The sequence below is a fragment of the Aulonocara stuartgranti genome, assembly GCF_965226115.1.
Source record: "Aulonocara stuartgranti genome assembly, chromosome: 7".
Lineage (NCBI taxonomy): Eukaryota > Metazoa > Chordata > Actinopteri > Cichliformes > Cichlidae > Aulonocara > Aulonocara stuartgranti.
This window is the reverse complement of record NC_138945.1, coordinates 62,263,149-62,280,672: the sequence shown is the minus strand read 5'-3', so window position 1 is coordinate 62,280,672 and position 17,524 is coordinate 62,263,149. Positions and strand designations below refer to the sequence as shown.

General features: G+C 40.2%; 1 protein-coding gene across 4 annotated transcripts in view; it reads left to right on the top strand.

Annotated features, from left to right (window-relative positions):
• Positions 1 to 17,524, top strand: part of znf469 (zinc finger protein 469) — a 212,887-nt gene that overhangs the window by 32,200 nt on the left and 163,163 nt on the right. The gene's annotated exons all lie outside the window — the stretch shown is intronic.

Sequence of the window (17,524 nt, the reverse complement as noted above, 5' to 3'; positions counted from 1 at the left end):
GTGATGATAATTTGTGCACCAATTCCTCTGACATCGTCTTATTAATCGTTAGCTTACTATGCAAACATGACAAGTGAAATCTCCTGCAGCTTAAACATGTGAGAGGTTGATCGCGCAGAGAATCGCTGAGCTTATGTGAGTGAGTGTGTAAAAGCATTTCAGTTCTGCTGAGCCAAATAAGACAGGTCAGGGTGAAGAAGTGACAGCCAAAGAAAAGCTTACCACAAAACGGAGAAGTTATGACAAATCAGACTATAAGGCAAAAAGAAAGTGCAGCTTTATGGTTTCATGGACAAAAGAATTTCTGTGGCTGCAATATGATGAGCTAAATAACCAGGGCTGCACATAAGTGGTCCGCAGGTGCGCATTCGCTGTCAAAATAAAAAACACGCACAAGGGTTAGGGTTAAATTTAAAAACTGTACTTTTGAGTTAAAATATATATTTATAATTTTAATAAATGACAAATAAAAAATGCATGAACATTTTTTTTGTATCGAAAAAATATCGAACCGTGACACCAAAGTATCGAACCGAACCGAACCGTGAATTTTGTGTATCGTTGCACCCCTAGTGCTTATATGTATGTAGTCAGGTGTCTGCACACGAGAGTGATGATGGGCTTTCGGTGACATATCTAACCAGGCCTTACATTATGGCCTCAGCTGTCATCAGAGGTACATCTTTCAGTCAAGCTGAAGTGTCATTCTTTGAAGACTATGACAAGCAGTGCAGTAACGTAGATTTTTTTTCCGTGTTGTTATTACAGTTTTGTTTGGAGTATAGGGGCTCAGCACATGGAAGCTATTACCCTGAGGGCTTAGGAGTGCTTTTCCATAGAGAAAAGCGGGGGGGGGGGGGATGGAGACCATCTACGCATTATGCCCAGGGCTCATTTTTCCCCGAAGCCCCCCGTCTTCTCCGTAGCAGAGGGGAAGGCTTAGTTTCCTTTCGAGACTTATCATAATCAGTGTGAAACCTGCCCCCAAGAAATTCTCTTAAAAGAAAATGGCACTATAGGATCTATGACAAGATGTGGTGTAGAATTATTTTACAAATGCCGTGTATCAGAAGGGAGTCCGTTGTATTATTACCACTAAAGTAATTTCATTCCTAAGGGTGAAGTCAGTTGGTGTCTGTCACTTCCTGTTCACACCACCTTTCCATCCCTTGAAGGACATAGCAGTTAAATCAATTTCCAGCTTTGCCATGATAAAACATCAGCCATCTCTTGCCTCCCAATTAAGAACCAGCTGTCCTGCTGGAATTGCTGGTCCAGAATGAGCAAGACTGTGAAGGAGAGGCGAGTAATAGGAAGCCCATCTGGACTCCATCAGCACTAGGTAAACAGAGCCAGATCCAACATGGAGCAATAGAGCCAGGCCTTGGCTTCCACCCACTATCACAAAAGACTCGAGCAATGCCTCAAGATACAAATGATACACACATTGTCATTAACTCGAACCGTGTGCAAAAATGCAGATGTGTTCAAAACTGATTGCACACACTCTTGGACTTGTGACATGTTGGTGTTGGTCCTTTACTTCTGTGATGGAGAGCAGAGACTTCATAAATCTTTTCCAAGGCTGCGTCTAGTGTTCTTTTGTGTTCCATTAAAATACCTTTGCTACCCCCCATACGGTAGCAGGTGCATTTTCTAGTCTACCCAAGTCCAAAAAAAGTCATTTTCAGTACTTAAAACAGGAGAAATAGACACAAATTGAAGAATAGAGCTTATATTTCATTCAAAGTTTATTTTCATAAACTTACTAAAGTTTATAAAAAAAAATTATAAGGCTTAAGTAAGGAAGGGATTTGTTATTTGGATTTTTTAAACTCTGGGCTATCATAAAAGAGAAGGATTCTCTCACATGAACTCTGAATACCCTGTGCATACGTACATTTTGACAGGTGATTTAATGCCGCTATCTTGGAATTTCTGTGTTGGGTGTCTCCACCTGGAACTGTATGCAGCTTGCATTAAGCTGCCCGTTTATGTAAAAAAGGACGCTGCAGAAGAATGAAGTAAAACAGCAAGTTTCCACATGTGTTTGGATCTTAGCTCTCTTTTTCTTCAAGACTGTCGTCACAAAAACAACAGTGTTTTAACTCCAGTACTCCTCACTCATCTCCCAGCAGCCAGTAAGCACTCTGTATTTTTATTTCTGCATGTATATATTAAGAGTCATCCAGGGTTACTTCATGCTCCAGCATCAACATTATGACTGTTGTGGGCCTAACCTGGCCTTGTTGTCACACACTGTTAGTGCAGATTGTTCCACTTGCAGTCTGTGAACTCTTACACTTCAGTCCTTTACTATTTCATGGACTTGAGATGTGTTTCTGTCTTTCAAATAGAGAGATTAACTGTCCCGTCCTTGCGCTTGCTGCACATTTGATCTTTAGTTTCTATGTGTTGATCAGCCTTGGAAAGAGGATTTGTGGCCATAAAGAAACGAACTGCTCTGTGTCCTTTTTTCTGGAGAGATTTATTGTAATAATCAGATTGCATGCGGTCATGGCCGGGGCAGCTACATATGGAAGTGCGCAATGGTAATAATGATAATAGGCCTCCTTTATAAACACTGACATTTGGCATGGTCTCCCATCAAAATGAATAGGAACCCCAGTGGCCCATGTTGCAGACATCATCAGCACCCCACAGTTGGAGAAGGAGGATGGTTTTTGAGATGTAGACTTTTTTTGGGGGGGTTCCATTGAGAGTCTACTTCAGCAATTGGAAACAGTTTGTTCTTAGTGGCAGCCTGAAGCCTGGCTGCCCTCTGTTTGTTCTTCTGCTATATATAAACCTTGGTTAGCCTGTTACTCCTTCATATTAATATGTACCTACATAGCTCAACATCAGCTTTATACTGCTTGGCTGTATTGTACTGCACAACTGTCTTTGTGTTTGTTTCTGTCTGGGTTCGGTGTTAACGCTACACAATTCTGCTAAACTCCAGCTAATGTTCAGTGACAACTGTTTGTGTTTTCTCATTTTTGTTTGTTTTGTTTTTTGTTTGTTTTTTACATACAACTTGGTTTTAAGACTTATTCTCTGACCTACACCCTTTCTCCCCACTATGTAAAGGGTTCACACTGGTGTATAAGTGATTTATAAGATTTGTAGGGTTGCTGATTGTCCCTGCTTGTTTTGTCTTAACCACAGAAGGAGAGATGGACAGTGTGCTAAGTAAAAACTATATTCCAGACTTCTTTAATTTGAATACAGGTTTTCAGATTATGGATGGAATTCCAAAAGAGTGCTGACAATTTAGATTAGGACAAGATGAAAGGTGAAAAGTGGAACAGACAAGGAAACGGAGACGGTGAGTGTGAGAGAGATGCTCTCTATATGTGTATGTGTGCATTTATCCTTTGGTGTGTTTTTAATTTTTCACCGCTGAGAGGATTTCATTACATTTTAGCAGGGAGAGCATTATGTCCCTTATGAACACCATGTGTCTGTCTTCCCTGTGTACATGGAAAACTTTTATTAGATCTTGCCTGTAGAAAATGAAGACTACATAACACGTAGACCTAGCTTGGCTTGAAATTGACCTGAACAGACTCCACCGCTATAACTGCTCACAAGCATGTGAAATGTCTCTCCTGCGGTGGGCCAGTCTATAGAAGCCTATACCTGCTGCAAACTATACATGCACTGCTTGATGTTTTTGGTTTGGTGGGGTTGATTATTGTTTTTTATTAAGAGCAGATGCATTGGCTGAGATTTGGTTTGACTGAGCTTAAAGGGGAGCTTCAGAAGGAAGCATTTTGGACACAGCCCAGTATGTTTCACATGAGGTTTGCACCTTCATTTAACCCTACCTTAAAATGGTTAATTTTATGCTCCTTTAGTCCAACAGTATCTAAAAGATGTCAGAGCAAAAAAAACACACGGAAAAAGGATAATGTTTTGCTGATGATTTCACCAGTTTTAAAAGAATTAATCTTAGAAGCAGGTTCCTCCTTGAGTATGTGTAATGCGATAAGTGTTTGAATCCCAGCCCATAATTTGAGCATGTTAGTAATCTTAAATGTCCCACAAGTCTCCGTCCCTCACCACATTCCTGTGCCACCCAGACTCCAAATTACTGTAAACTAAACCAGAGCCACACCGTGGCAGCAGAAGGGTGTCAATTTGGACAGGAAAGAATTTATTTTAACGTGACTAGAGTTTCTCTGGCTCGGCTTCCTGGTGGGGATGTGGAGAGGGTCTGTCTCTGGTTACTCTGTCCCTTGACATAAATGCCACATGCTCCCTAAACAATAGTCAATTCATCCATCTCACTGTCTGTCCGTGAATACAGCCAGACCATGCTGCCAGGAATGAAAAACACCTCAACTCTCCCCTAAGTGAGAATAATTTTGGAGAATCATAGTTGTCTAAACTGCAAGAAAAAAGGTCGTTTAGACCAGATTCATGACAAATACTTTATAAAATATACTGACTTCCAGTAAGTTGCATGCATAAACCAAAAACAGTGGTACTGGATTGCTAATAAGTATTGGTTAATATCCCGAGTTGAGGTACTGGAACTGAGGTGGGAAAAAAAAGTTCTGTTTCTGTGTACACGGTGTGACCTTGGTGGACTGATTCTTATCAGTCTCACGTTTCTGTGTAGCAGAAATATCTATGAAGCCAAGCAATGGAGCTCTGGCGCGAAATGTCATGGCCTTCAAACGGGAAAAGAAGCGATGTTTGCTGTTTCTTTTCCACAGTCCACCAGCATGAAACACGTAAGCAGACTGTGAAGTTGTTTTTTTCTTTGGTAGCATAGAGAAGTAATTGATTCACAGCATCTTGCTTGCACGCATACTGTGGGACCTGTAGATTCTGGGGCAGCTGGCTCAGGTCACACTCTAGAATAATAAACCTACAGTGGTTTGATGTGCGTGTGCGTGTGGACCCTACTGGACAGTTACCCTTTTTCTCCGTTCTTGCCTCCCCCACTTTCTTCTACTTAGCACAGGCCAAAGAGTGGAGGTGATGATGGGCCCCCAAGTTACTCAGTAGGCCTCTCTTATTGGTCCCACTCTCAATGCATGTCTGTTCCCTGACATCTTCATCTTTCATCACCACCCCATCAATCCTGTGCCTATGTGACCATCCCCGCAGAGACAGGGCCACACTTTGTCCCAAAATCCACCCCATTTCCCCTCTAGTCTCCCTGCCCCATAGCCCCTCCTACTGTGCATGGGGCGTGACAGCTACCTGACAGTAGAGGCCCCTAAATGACAGAAATTGCATTCACAGCCCCCTTCTATACCCCAGTGCATCAAAACAGCAGTGCTAGAAACATCAGCATGCCGATATACCCAAATACCACATGTGTGTCCAAGAGTGAGAGACCAGCCCCCACTCTGTATATTCATAAAGGAGTCCTTCTGTCTTGCTTTTATCCACATGTTAATGTTCCCTTGAGCCAGTAAACGCCTACAGGATCAAGGCTCCCTCAGGGAATAGAGGTGGATGTTATCATAGCATTCCAGCCCATGTGAAAGTATGCCAATTAGCAGAGCTGGAGAATGTTATTCTGCTAACCTATTGCAGTATCCCCCTTTCCAAATAGCAGGTGGGGCCTAAATAAGTTCCTATCTATCACTGAAATTGCCCACTGAAGCTGAAAATTGATATTTTATGTTTCAGTTTCTCCTAGATTTATGAGACACTAAGAAAAAGCACAATTTCTTCAGTAGGTGGCCTGTAACCAATCCTGTTGGAGTCGTATAACAAGTATAACTCAACAACATTTCCAGTCCTGCCGTAACTTTTGCCAGTGTTCCTCAGTGATGTTGGTTCTTGCAATGAACCAGTCAGCCAGTCAGCAGATACTATGCTCTGATATAGTTATATAGTATGTAGTAGATATAGTTAGAATAGTTAATTTCTCTAGTCAGCAACGCTGCTCTCATTTTCAGCCTATAGTGTATGCGTGCTAACTTTATCTATTGTCCAGCACTCTCTCGTACATTGCAACACATTTCTTTGGCGTTTGCACCAAAGAGTAAACTGAAACGCTCAATCTTGTTGTATATTTCACGCTTAAGTACATTTAAAAAGCTGTGATTTTTCTTATCTGACACTCTTCTATGATAACAGCACATTCATAAGTCTTAAATACTTGAAGGCAGCTCAGAGAGGTTAAAACAAATAATCTTGAAAAAAAAATCGTACTTGCTAAAGAAACCCATTTGTCTTCAGCGGAAGTGATTAAGACGACTGAGATCTATATGGCTGAGAATTTACACATCCCTAGTAACTTTCGCCAAATGGCCTAAAAGGCTGACAATCATCCAGGAAAATACAGTAAAACAAATGCTACATCAGCGCTAGTTGATTTTTATATTTTCCATACTATTTCATGCAATCATATCTATATTTTATACCTACATATCCTTTTCCGGTGGTCAGGATTCTCTGAAGCGTATGCTAGTTAACTTGAGTTGATTGGTGAGGTTCTGAAGTTAACCTTTACATGCATGTCTACATCTTTGGTGTGTGCATGAGAGGAAATCATGATAGACATGGTAAAAACACACAAGTGCACATCATCACCAGAAGACACAAGGTAAAGCCCATTCAATGCTTGTCTTCAAAGCAACTATGTGTTTTTTTTTCCTCTACAGACAGTTCAGTTCAGTATGTGCTCTGGACCAATCCTCAACCACATGTCCTAACCTCAAACACTGTGCTGTAACTCAAAAGCATTGTTTGAGACACGAGGCACACTCTTAAGATTGGCTCGTGATCCAGCCTGACCACTACACCGAATGCCTTAAACTCCCTCGGAGATACAGAACACGACTCTGTCCAATTCCAGCACACACTCTTGCTACAGTAAATAACCACTTGAGTACTTTTGCAGTGTACTTTGACTCTTACCGGAGCTATTCCCCTCCTCCACTTTCCATTGAAAACTCCTACTGTAGGCAGAATAAAAACATGCACCCTCTCATAGGGTTTTAATGTGTTATTGTGGACAAACCTTCTAATAAATTTAACTTCTTGGCAGAACCAATTGCATCTAAAAATGAACCTCCACTTTTAGTGTGCTTGTTTTTCATTTTTTAGTGCCTGACAAACAGTCCTGACTTGGTGGGGGTTAGTCATTATGTCCAGTAGCCAAGGGAAGGCTGGAAAGTGTTAGAGGTAGATGATGCGTGCTTGCACCTTTGGGTTTAAGTAGTGATCAGTGATGATAGAAAGTGCTGTTGACAAACATGAATATGATGCTGCTTTGCTCTAGCAGTTTGGACTGCAAAAGGACTCATTTTGTGAGATCAAATATTAATTATTTTAATAATGAATAAATATTAGAATGATCTCATACACTTTTATGTCTACAACTTAGTCAAAACACATCCAGTAGTACTGATTTTACATATGTGTGCTTCAGTCTTATGTAGGCAAACAGTAGTGTTGGACGTGTCTGGTTTTTCATTTATTCTGCCCCCAGCTCCTATGGGACCTGTGGTTTAGTGTAGGTTCCTGGACGTGCTAGTTCTGCTAGTGGAGGGATATATGATAGGATGGGTTGTGGTGTCGCTGTTGATGGTGTTTGTGTTTCCAAGCTGACTGCTGTGATGTTTTTGTTCCTGCATAAGTGTGACTTGACCTCAGGCTGTCAAGGCTAGTGGTTTCAAGTGGCATGTCGGTTTGGATTACAGTATGGTTTTGATTTAAGACATTTACGTATCCTGCACGTTCACTGTAAACATAAACAGTACAACATCAAACTGGATTTCAGAGCCCTTGCACCCTGTAGGAGTGAAGCCAGGGCTGGACTGGGACAAAAAATCGGCCCGGGCATTTTGACTAGATACCGGCCCACCAAAAATGTGACGTCATTCAGGGGTAAAACCGCAAAGGATTCTGGGAACTTGTGGCAAGAGGTACTAGCACATGCAGGCTTTCAATTGAACTCAGTTACACAGCGATAAAAAGGAACACAAAAAATGGCATGAAGCTGTTGTATTATTAACTGCAATAGCCGGTGTTGTGCCAAAAAGTGATTGTCTGCCAAAAAGTGATTTCCGGTATTTGCCAAAAACTGATTGCTCGTATTAAAATTGCTATAAGTAACTTGTTGGGCTATAATATGTGAAACATTTGTCAAATGCATCCCTCATGGATGACATAAAGTCATCTCTCCATCTCCATCTCTCTCTGCTGCTCTTCTGTCTCCTCTGTCACAGACTTCTCCACTTTTGATGATAAATCAGCCTGGTGCAACATGAAAGGATTGGCACAATTTGTTAAGATTTTGAGGAGTTTGAGAAACTAACCTTAAGCATAAAATAAAATTTACTATCAGTAACTTCATAGCACCCGCCCAGCAGTATATAAACTCTGTCATGCTAGCTAGTACGCAGTACCAGTTATTCTAAGCGACTGTAAAAAGTCAGCATAATGAAAACAAACTACAACTAAACTTGGTTTATATCTGACACAGATAGACAGCAGGTCATAACTTCTTACCTGAAGTTCAGTTGCTCTGCCACTATGAGCGGTGTTGTGCCAAAAAGTGATTTCCGGTATTTGCCAAAAACTTTATATAACCTTTATTTATGCAGTTAAAAAAATCTCATTAACATTAAAAATGTCTTTTGTAAGAGTAAGTTGGCCAAGAGGACAGCAGAAATGGCAGCAAATATGACAATAGTTCTGTAAAAATATTTTAAGTGAGGATAAAGGACCGGATTGGTTATAATGTAAGTACAATAACACAGAGCTGTAAAGATACTTGAAAAAACAGATAATTTTTTAATTCTATATATAATCCCTTTGTAAACGCTGTTCACCGAAGTCTATTTACCAACATACATAAAGATATTACACATAAAAAAAATACACGGAAACATTGGAAATCAGTTTTTGGCAGGCAATCACTTTTTGGCACAACACCGGCGGCCGCCTCGGTCTCTCCTCCTCTTGCCTCCCCTTTCCCTTATCCCCCTGCTGGCCTCCACCACTTGCTGATGTTGCTAAATCTGTGGAAGCTATGCCATAGCTACCGCCAAACAATTCAGTTATTTTTACACATTTGGCAGCGTCTGCCTGAAGCGCTTGTTTCTTTTTGGCCCTAATTTTTTCTGCACCTCCTTTCCTTTTTTTGTTCTCCATTTTCTTTTTCTTTTTTTTTTTTTGCCTGTCCCGTTTGGCTCTTTTGCCATCAGAATTGTTGTCTAAAGGCAAAGAAAGATGCCCAACGGATTTACTTTACCAAACTGACCATCCCAGCCTTGCCGTAATGGTCTATTTGATTCACCTTTTATTGTTCATTTTATTTTCACTTACTGAATACGGGACAGACTTGACTGGGGGAAAGAAGGGGAGAAAGAAAGAGGGAAAGAGAAACAGCTGAGAAGAGGGACGGGGGAGAAGGGCAAAAGACAAAAACCAACAGAATGAGCAGAAAAAAAAAGAAGAAAAAAAAATGCATATATCAATCACCTGGGTCACCTGCTGAGAAAGAAAAAAGAAAACAAGCAGAAGAGACCAAGAGTAATAGAATAAACAACATCACAATGATATATGGGAATATGACAGTAAATACTAGTCAAGTCAAGTCAAGTCAAGTTTATTTATAGAGCACATTTAAAAACAACCAAGGCTGACCAAAGTGCTGTACAGTAAATACAGATAAAAATACAATAGAACACAATTTCGTAAAACACCTCGCTGATCAAATAAAAAATAAATAAACAAATAAATTAAACCTTTCTAAAAGCCAATGAAAAGAGGTGAGTTTTAAGAGCAGTTTTAAAAGTTTCTAGGCTTTTGGAGAATCTGACGTGAGGAGGTAAACTGTTCCACAGTCTGGGTGCAGCCACAGCAAACGCCCTCTCTCCCTTTGTCTTTAATTTATACCTGGGAACATTTAAAGCATCAGATCGGCTGACCTCAAAGATCTCCTGGGGCGATAAGTACTAAGGAGTTCTGACAGGTAAGAAGGTGCAGTGCCATTTAAAACCTTAAAAGCCAGCAGTAAGATTTTAAAATCAATCCTAAAAGCAACTGGGAGCCAGTGGAGAGAGCAGAGAACCGGAGTGATGTGGTCTCTTTTTTTTGAACCGGTCAACAGGCGAGCGGCAGCGTTCTGCACCAGTTGAAGGCGATGTAGACAGGAACGATCTAGGCCGGCATAGAGGGAATTACAGTAGTCCAGCCGTGAAGTAATAAAAGCATGGACCACTCTTTCTAGATCGTTCCTGCAAAGGTAAGACTTGACTTTGGCTAAAATCCGTAAATGATAAAAAGATCCCTTAACTACAGAGCTGATTTGTTTATCAAGTTTAAAAGCATTGTCAAAAATAACTCCAAGACTCTTAATGGAAGAAGTGCAATCGGAGGTTAGGGGTCCCAAAAAGTCAAGAGAGAAGTTGGGATCTTTAGGAAGCCCAAACACAATGACTTCAGTTTTGCTTTCATTAAGGTGTAAGAAGTTAAGAGTCATCCAAGTCTTAATGTCAGACAAGCTAAATATTAAACATTATTGTGCAGCACATAAGATCAACAGAACACAGTGTGCTTTGAAGTAGGAGCCAAAAAGGGTGTAGTTTGTGGGTGTGATCACCCGTGTGTACACCTGTGAGCATGGACGCGCTTGTTTTTTTTTTCTTCTCCATTTTCTTTAGTTCGTCTATAAGATTGCTAAACAAGGGGGGAGGGTGCATCCGACCTCCTCGGCTGTAATTGGTCCAGCCCAGAGTCGATCATGACCAATTGGCCAATCCAACACCTTTCATTATTTATACCCTTCCAAAAAAAAAAAAAAAAATCGATCGGCCCATAAAAACCAAAAATCGCCAGTGGCCCTCCGGGCAAATGCCCGGTATGCCCGATGGCCAGTCCAGCTATGAGTGAAGCTGCTATTTATTAACTGTAGATTAGATTAGTAATTTGTTCTGACTCACGTCTTTGACTTATCATCTGGATTGCAGTTGAATGATGGAAGCTCGAATAATTGAATCTAGAAGAATGCTGTTGGAAAAACACAGTTAAAAACATGTCAGAAACTTACTTGTTGCTAGTATCCTTATGTGAACTTCATGGCGTAAATCCACAGTCATGATCATCATCCAGAGACAGATGCTGATCTCATTTTCCCATAAACCTTCTGTCAAGATTGTAGTCTGTAGAGAGATTGTTTAATGAGCTATATCAAAGGCAAAATAACATTTGTAAAAAAGCTTCTTTTAGCCTGAGAGTGAATAATAAGCTCTTTATCGTGATTAACATGAATTACTTGGTGAAACAACTAAAATGTGGTCTTTCTACAAAACACGTAGTTTTTATAAAGGTTTTCTTATCTACCAGAAACTTTTTTTCAATGTGTTTGCAATTATATTTCTATGCTTTAAAGAAATACTTGAACTTGAAGCAGTGTTAAACATTTGCGGGTCACCACTAGGTCTTGGAATGGTATTTTTAATGCAGGTGGAACTGCAGAATCTGATGAATAATAACAATAAAAAGCTGGAGTCTAACCTAATTAGAAACAGGAATAACAATAATTCATACTGGTTTAGTCATTATTGCAGCAAGTTGCAGAACTGGAATTATCCAGTTGGATTTTTTTTTTTCCGACTTAGAGCTAACTTAAAGAGCATGTGGTTGTTACCTTGGCTTTTTTCCCCTTCAGGCTGATACGCATCACAGGTATTTGTGACAATGATCTAAAAGGGACAATATTTATGCCCTGAGCTATGAAGTCTTGGTAATATTTCAGGCTATGCGCACACAGTAATACCTTAAGTAAAACCTTAGCTTATTGAGTTAACATTGATGGCATTACTCCTGCTTTTGTTGTTACTTTTGTAACACAAAGTCCTAAAACTGTTGCTAGGATGACACTTGTTCTGGGCTTTGAGTGTAAAGACTCAGTGTTTGTGTGCTTTTGTGTGTACATGAGAGAATAGATGGATAGCATTAAAAGCAAAGAGCATCTGGGTGTGCCAGAAAAAAATGTGGAGTTAATTAAAAAACTTTCTCAGTGAACTATGGTCTGCTTTTCATTTTCAGTTTAAATCCACTATCTGTCACCTTACTGTCTTGATATAAACCTGTGAGTAAAACCAACTGTCACAATTGTGCCCTGGAAGTACAGACAGCTACCACTCATTACCTTTGGATCCTAAGCAAGAACCATTTGCTTCTCTCCATAAAAGCTGGTAAACACCGCCATCATTTCCTTCCCTGTAAATATTAATTCTCTACATGTGTGGTCTAAGGTTGGGAAACACATCAATAATCTTTTGTTTGCAGCTATGTCTAAGTAGCAGAAGGCTCGTGTCACGTGACTCGCGGCTGCAAAGACAGTTGATAAGAAAATGAACATGATGTGAGATCTGCTAACTTGTTGATATGAATTTTTGTGAAAATGCATTTGTCTCCATTCTGCAGCTTAGAGACAGAAATTCTCTCATTGTTTAGAAAAGTTATCAACCAACTCTTGTGTTTCTGCTCTGTAGTCGTATAGAGAGCACAGACATCTGAAAAGATTCTTGATACTGAGATTTTCACCACATGCAGAAATGTGGTATACTCATTCAACGCCAGAAGAGTTGGAATTTGAGATAGACTGGAAACCTCCTTCCATATAAACAGCACATGGCTCCACTAGATGTGTGAAAACATTCAATTGACCATCCAAGGCAGTATTTGATCTATAAAAAGCCTGGCAATAACTACAGACAAATGAGAGAAGAAAGGCAGTGATTGAGTATAAAGATTGCAAAAGGGTCTGAAAATACCAGAATTAGAATTTACAAAGAAGCACGCAGCCAAGAAACCAAGAACTACTATTACCTTCTCAACACTCGTGAGTTCGGGTCTCATGTCAGCACTGCAAAATTGGTCTACACCAACAACCAAATCGAAGAAATGCGCCTTGGTGTTTGTGGTTCTCAGTGTTTGTAATGGAAAATGACATCACAGAAAATGTAACCTTATGTAACCTTGATTCTTGTTTTTTGTTAACCCCAGTCCCCACTTGAAACATTTTCTGCCATTATCGTTCTGGTAAAGATTAGCATTAACCAAGATAGTGAATCTATGTTGACTGAAATAACATTAATGCAGCTTTTGTTGGCATATTACATACTTTTGACAGAGAACTGAATGACAAGATGTAAAAAGATGCCATGTGTGTATTTCAGTTACGATATTATAGTCCATGTACACATAACATTAATATTACTTGTCTTTGCGCTTCTTAGTCAATGTTTCTGCGTGATGTGATTACCCTGATATTGACTCATATGCACCCACAATTTTCATCTTCAGTCTGACATTGTGCCAACTCTATTTCCACTAAGAAGCGGAATCACTTTTTCTTATGAATCACTGAAGACCAGACTGCATTACGTTCATGTAAACATACTGATTGTGCTGAGGTTTTAAAAGTAGAGCAGAGTGAAGGGAAACCAGCTCAGCATTTAGTGGCAAAAACTTCAGTGAATCAAAAACAAACAAGCACCTTGGACTGTTTTGAGGCCTCAGCATTAGTGTTTTGGCCACCACAGTGTTGGTGTCTTTGGAGCCAGAGGTGACCATATTTAGATGGGAGGTATAAAAGCAAGTAGGAGTGTCGTGAGCCAAAGTTGGTGAGTAAGGTTTTGGACTCTAAAGCACAATCCAACAGCTGACAGTGTACCTTTCAACCTATCCACAGTAGTCTCAAAGTAAGCACCAATGGCTGGGGAAATAACTAGAATTTTTCTGGGCTCAGTTCAAGAAGCTATTTTGTTGGGAGCGTAGAGGTCAGTAGAAACCAGAGCTATTGTGAGGTTGCATGGCAGGAGGGGAATTGACTGAGCAGGCTTCCCCGGAGAGATCGGACTGGTGGAGGGTTTTACAGCAGACAAAAACGTCCTCATATTCCTTCACAGAGAGTGTAGAACAGCTTGGAATCCTGGGGAAGACTTTCATTGGAGGCAGATAGGATTCCAGTTTAGAAGAAGCTTCAAAGATAGAAAAGAAGAAGTATTATGCATATTTATTAGCATAAATAGTTAAACACACTGAGCTGATTACCACACTCAGTGAAGACAGTCTGGCATAGAGTTGTGGCTCATCATGGTCCTGGGAAGGCTCCACTACCAGGCAGAGCTGCCCAAACCAGTTGGAAGGCAACAGTTGTCAGCCAAGTTATCAGCCATGAAAGGCAACTTTGGTTAACATATACTATACATTTGCTAACTATGTAGAACTATGTTATTAGTATAAAATACTAGAATTTCTCTCACCAAAACTGAAGCACAGATGACTTGGCTGGTCAGAAAATCCCACGGCAGTTTTAATGGGAGTCTGTGGGGTGTGAATTGGAACCAGAAGCATGTGGATGATGCACTTTCTGGTAGTGGCCACATGATTCACCACTCATTTTCTCAGTTTCTGTTTATCGGAAACGAAATGTTAGTACATGGTGTGTGTTTTAAATCTTCTCACATTATGACGCCTCTGAAACTGTCTAGGGAATTTCATGATCATACTTTACATGCCATGTAAGTTAGAGGGAAGTTTTCTCCTTCATGTTATGTCAGTCCCACACAAATGATGATTGTATTGGAAAATTATTATTTGTTTCACAAAAAATAAGCCACAGTGCAAAAGCAGTCTGTGAAAAAGTCAATCCTTACTGTTTCCATAGGAATCAAGAACATAAACTGATAATCAAGCGTACTTGATTAACTGATCATCAGCACATTTGACCACCTCTAAAAGCACATGTTTTTGCAATTCAGGTGCCTGTTAACTCAATGCTGAGGAGGAAAGACATCGTCAGTGAACATAAAAAAGCAGTTGTCTTCTCCTCATCTGTTTGGGAAAGGTTTTAAGGTCATTTCCAAACAATTTGATATCCATCATCATGCAGAGAGAAAGATTATTCACAAGTGGAATATATTCAAGCAACCATGAACTCCAAAATATTTTAGAGTCCAATGTAAGGCCATCTGTCTGACAGCTAAAGCTTGGCTGAAACTGGGTCATGAAACAGGATAATGATCACAGCAGCAAATCTGCAACGGAATTGCTGAAAGAAAAGAATCTAAAGGTGATTCTGTGAGCTAATGGGACCGAGGTGTGCTTAGTTTTTAATAGGACTACTTTTTGTTAAAGATATAATGGTGCTCAGTAATATGTCATGTATTTGTCAACGATCCTCTTTGGTTTAATTGACATAATTTTAAGACTAGATCATTCTTACCCCTCAGCCATAAAAGGCTGATTTTGACATTTTGGTCACCCCACTGTGGGGGTGAGTGGGCAGATGGCGTGGATACCCAAGTTTGTGAACTTGATAAGTCAAGAAAGATATCGCCTATGATTTTCAAACTAATACCATAACTATATCAATTAAAAAACTCAGAGTTTGAATTTCAGTGACCTTAACCTCAAGGTAAAGGTCAGAGGTCAAGTTTTATGAAAATTTTATGACTGAGAAGAATTCAAGAAGGAAGTTACATAGGATTTTCACATTTATATGATAGGTGCATCTACTAGGAGGCTGAGGGGTAGCACTGGTTGCCCCCAGTATTTTTTAATCACATCCTGAAGACATGAGAATTAACAGAGGGTGTCCTTTATTTTTACCATAATATAGGCCATTATTTTGGTTCCTTTCAGAGATCTTTAAAACCTTCCCAGAGTGCCAGTGAAATGAGAAATGTGCTGTTGATGGTGGCAGCCAGTTGCATGTAGAGCTAAAAGCTTGTTGACACATATGGTTTATTTCTCTGTGGCGATGGATTGTAAATCAATTTGCCCGTGTCATGCTTGTGTGGTATGCTCATTATCATTTATTTTTGTTTGCATCCAACTGCTGCACATATCATGGGGATTCTCATCAGTGTGACACTGACTCATTCCTCTTAGCAACCTGTGGTTTATGTTAGTGAGAATGGCAGCACTGGTGTCAGGGTGTGGGTTGGGAAGCCAAGCAGAGAAGACTGGCTTGTGTGTGGCTGTATGGTTGTGATAAAATTCTGAAACCAGGAGCACAACACTGGAGAGGGAGAGTAGCAACAGCAGCGCAACAGCCAACCATTCTGCCAATCACGATGTCTCACTCACTCCTGGAAACAAGTCTTTTCCATTCTTTATTAGATTTGATTTATACTTTTTGCAACGTATTGAACAACACAGGTTCATGATATTGTGCATGCTTTGGCACCGGGAGGAAAGAGACGGAGAACTTAAGGGGGCTAACCAAATAAAAGTGCTGCAAACAGAATGAAGGCAGCAAAAAGGCTGTACCGACCTCATGCTTTTATTACTGTGCCAGAAAACTGTCTCGATCCAACGAGAGACCATTTCTCATTCAATTACGTGTTCCATGTGTGCGTTCCAAAGCTTCATCCACAGCGAGCAAGCCCAGTCTTTCACACACATCCTCATCTCCAACACTCAGTCCTGTTGCCTGTCAAAACAGGATTGCAAAGGGTTTGTCCGGCACGTGTGTGCATCCATGTTCTGCTGCATCTGTACAATGTACGTGTGATCAGTGTATTGAAAGTGTGTTTCTCAAAACATACAGTTAAGCATGTGCCCGTTCTTTGGCCTCTCTACATCTGACTGCTCTGACTATTAACTACAGATTTCCCAACGCCGTAAATCAGTGGAATGTGTGCAGGTGTTTGTGGCACATATCCCAATGCAATTGTAAAAAGTATAAAGTTTGTCTGGAATAAGCAAAAATCAAGCACAGAAGTTCATTAACAGCTTGCTTTAAAGTTCAGAATCATAGTAAATCTGGAATAAAAGGGTTTCACAGGTTTTGTGGCTCTAATTTACTTTATTTTTCTTAAGGGTATATGTAAGTGCAGGTAAACACATGTACCGTTGTGATCTGGAAAGCCAATTTGATTGTCATGGCATGCCTGCACCAAACAGCAATGTGTTTGGATACAGATGTCTGCCTGTAGACAGATTTACTATTGCAGTGGATTAACCAAATTGCAGTGGTGGAAATATATTCAGGCAATTTAATAACTAAGAATCATGGTAATGTCAAACACAACTGTGAGGTTATAACACTTCTGACATTTGTTTTCCAAATAGTAAAAATCCGCTCAAGTCCATTTAGGTCTGTAGCACACACCCAGGATCATCCAAGATAAGAGTCCTGGAGCAGAGGGACATCTCCGACATCGATATTACACAATAATTCATTAAAGAGTAAACAGTAACTGAGACAGCCTGAATTCACAGGAGAACTGTAGCAAGTTCTCCAGGATGGTTGGAATGACCTACTTGCTAACGATACTGTGCAAGTGCACTTAGGGAAACTAGTGATGATGCAAAGCAGTCGCATCAAATATTACTTTAATTTTGCATTGTTTTTTTTTTCTGTTCACTACATTTTGTTAGTCATTAATCGCTAAATCAGAGCTAAAATTGTTTTTGACTGCATCACTTTACTAACGGGCCATAAATCTCTTGCACTGGAGGAGTCAAAACTTGCTCTGAGGTGTCTGAAATTGTCGATGCTGCTGATTTACTTGTTTGTTTACAT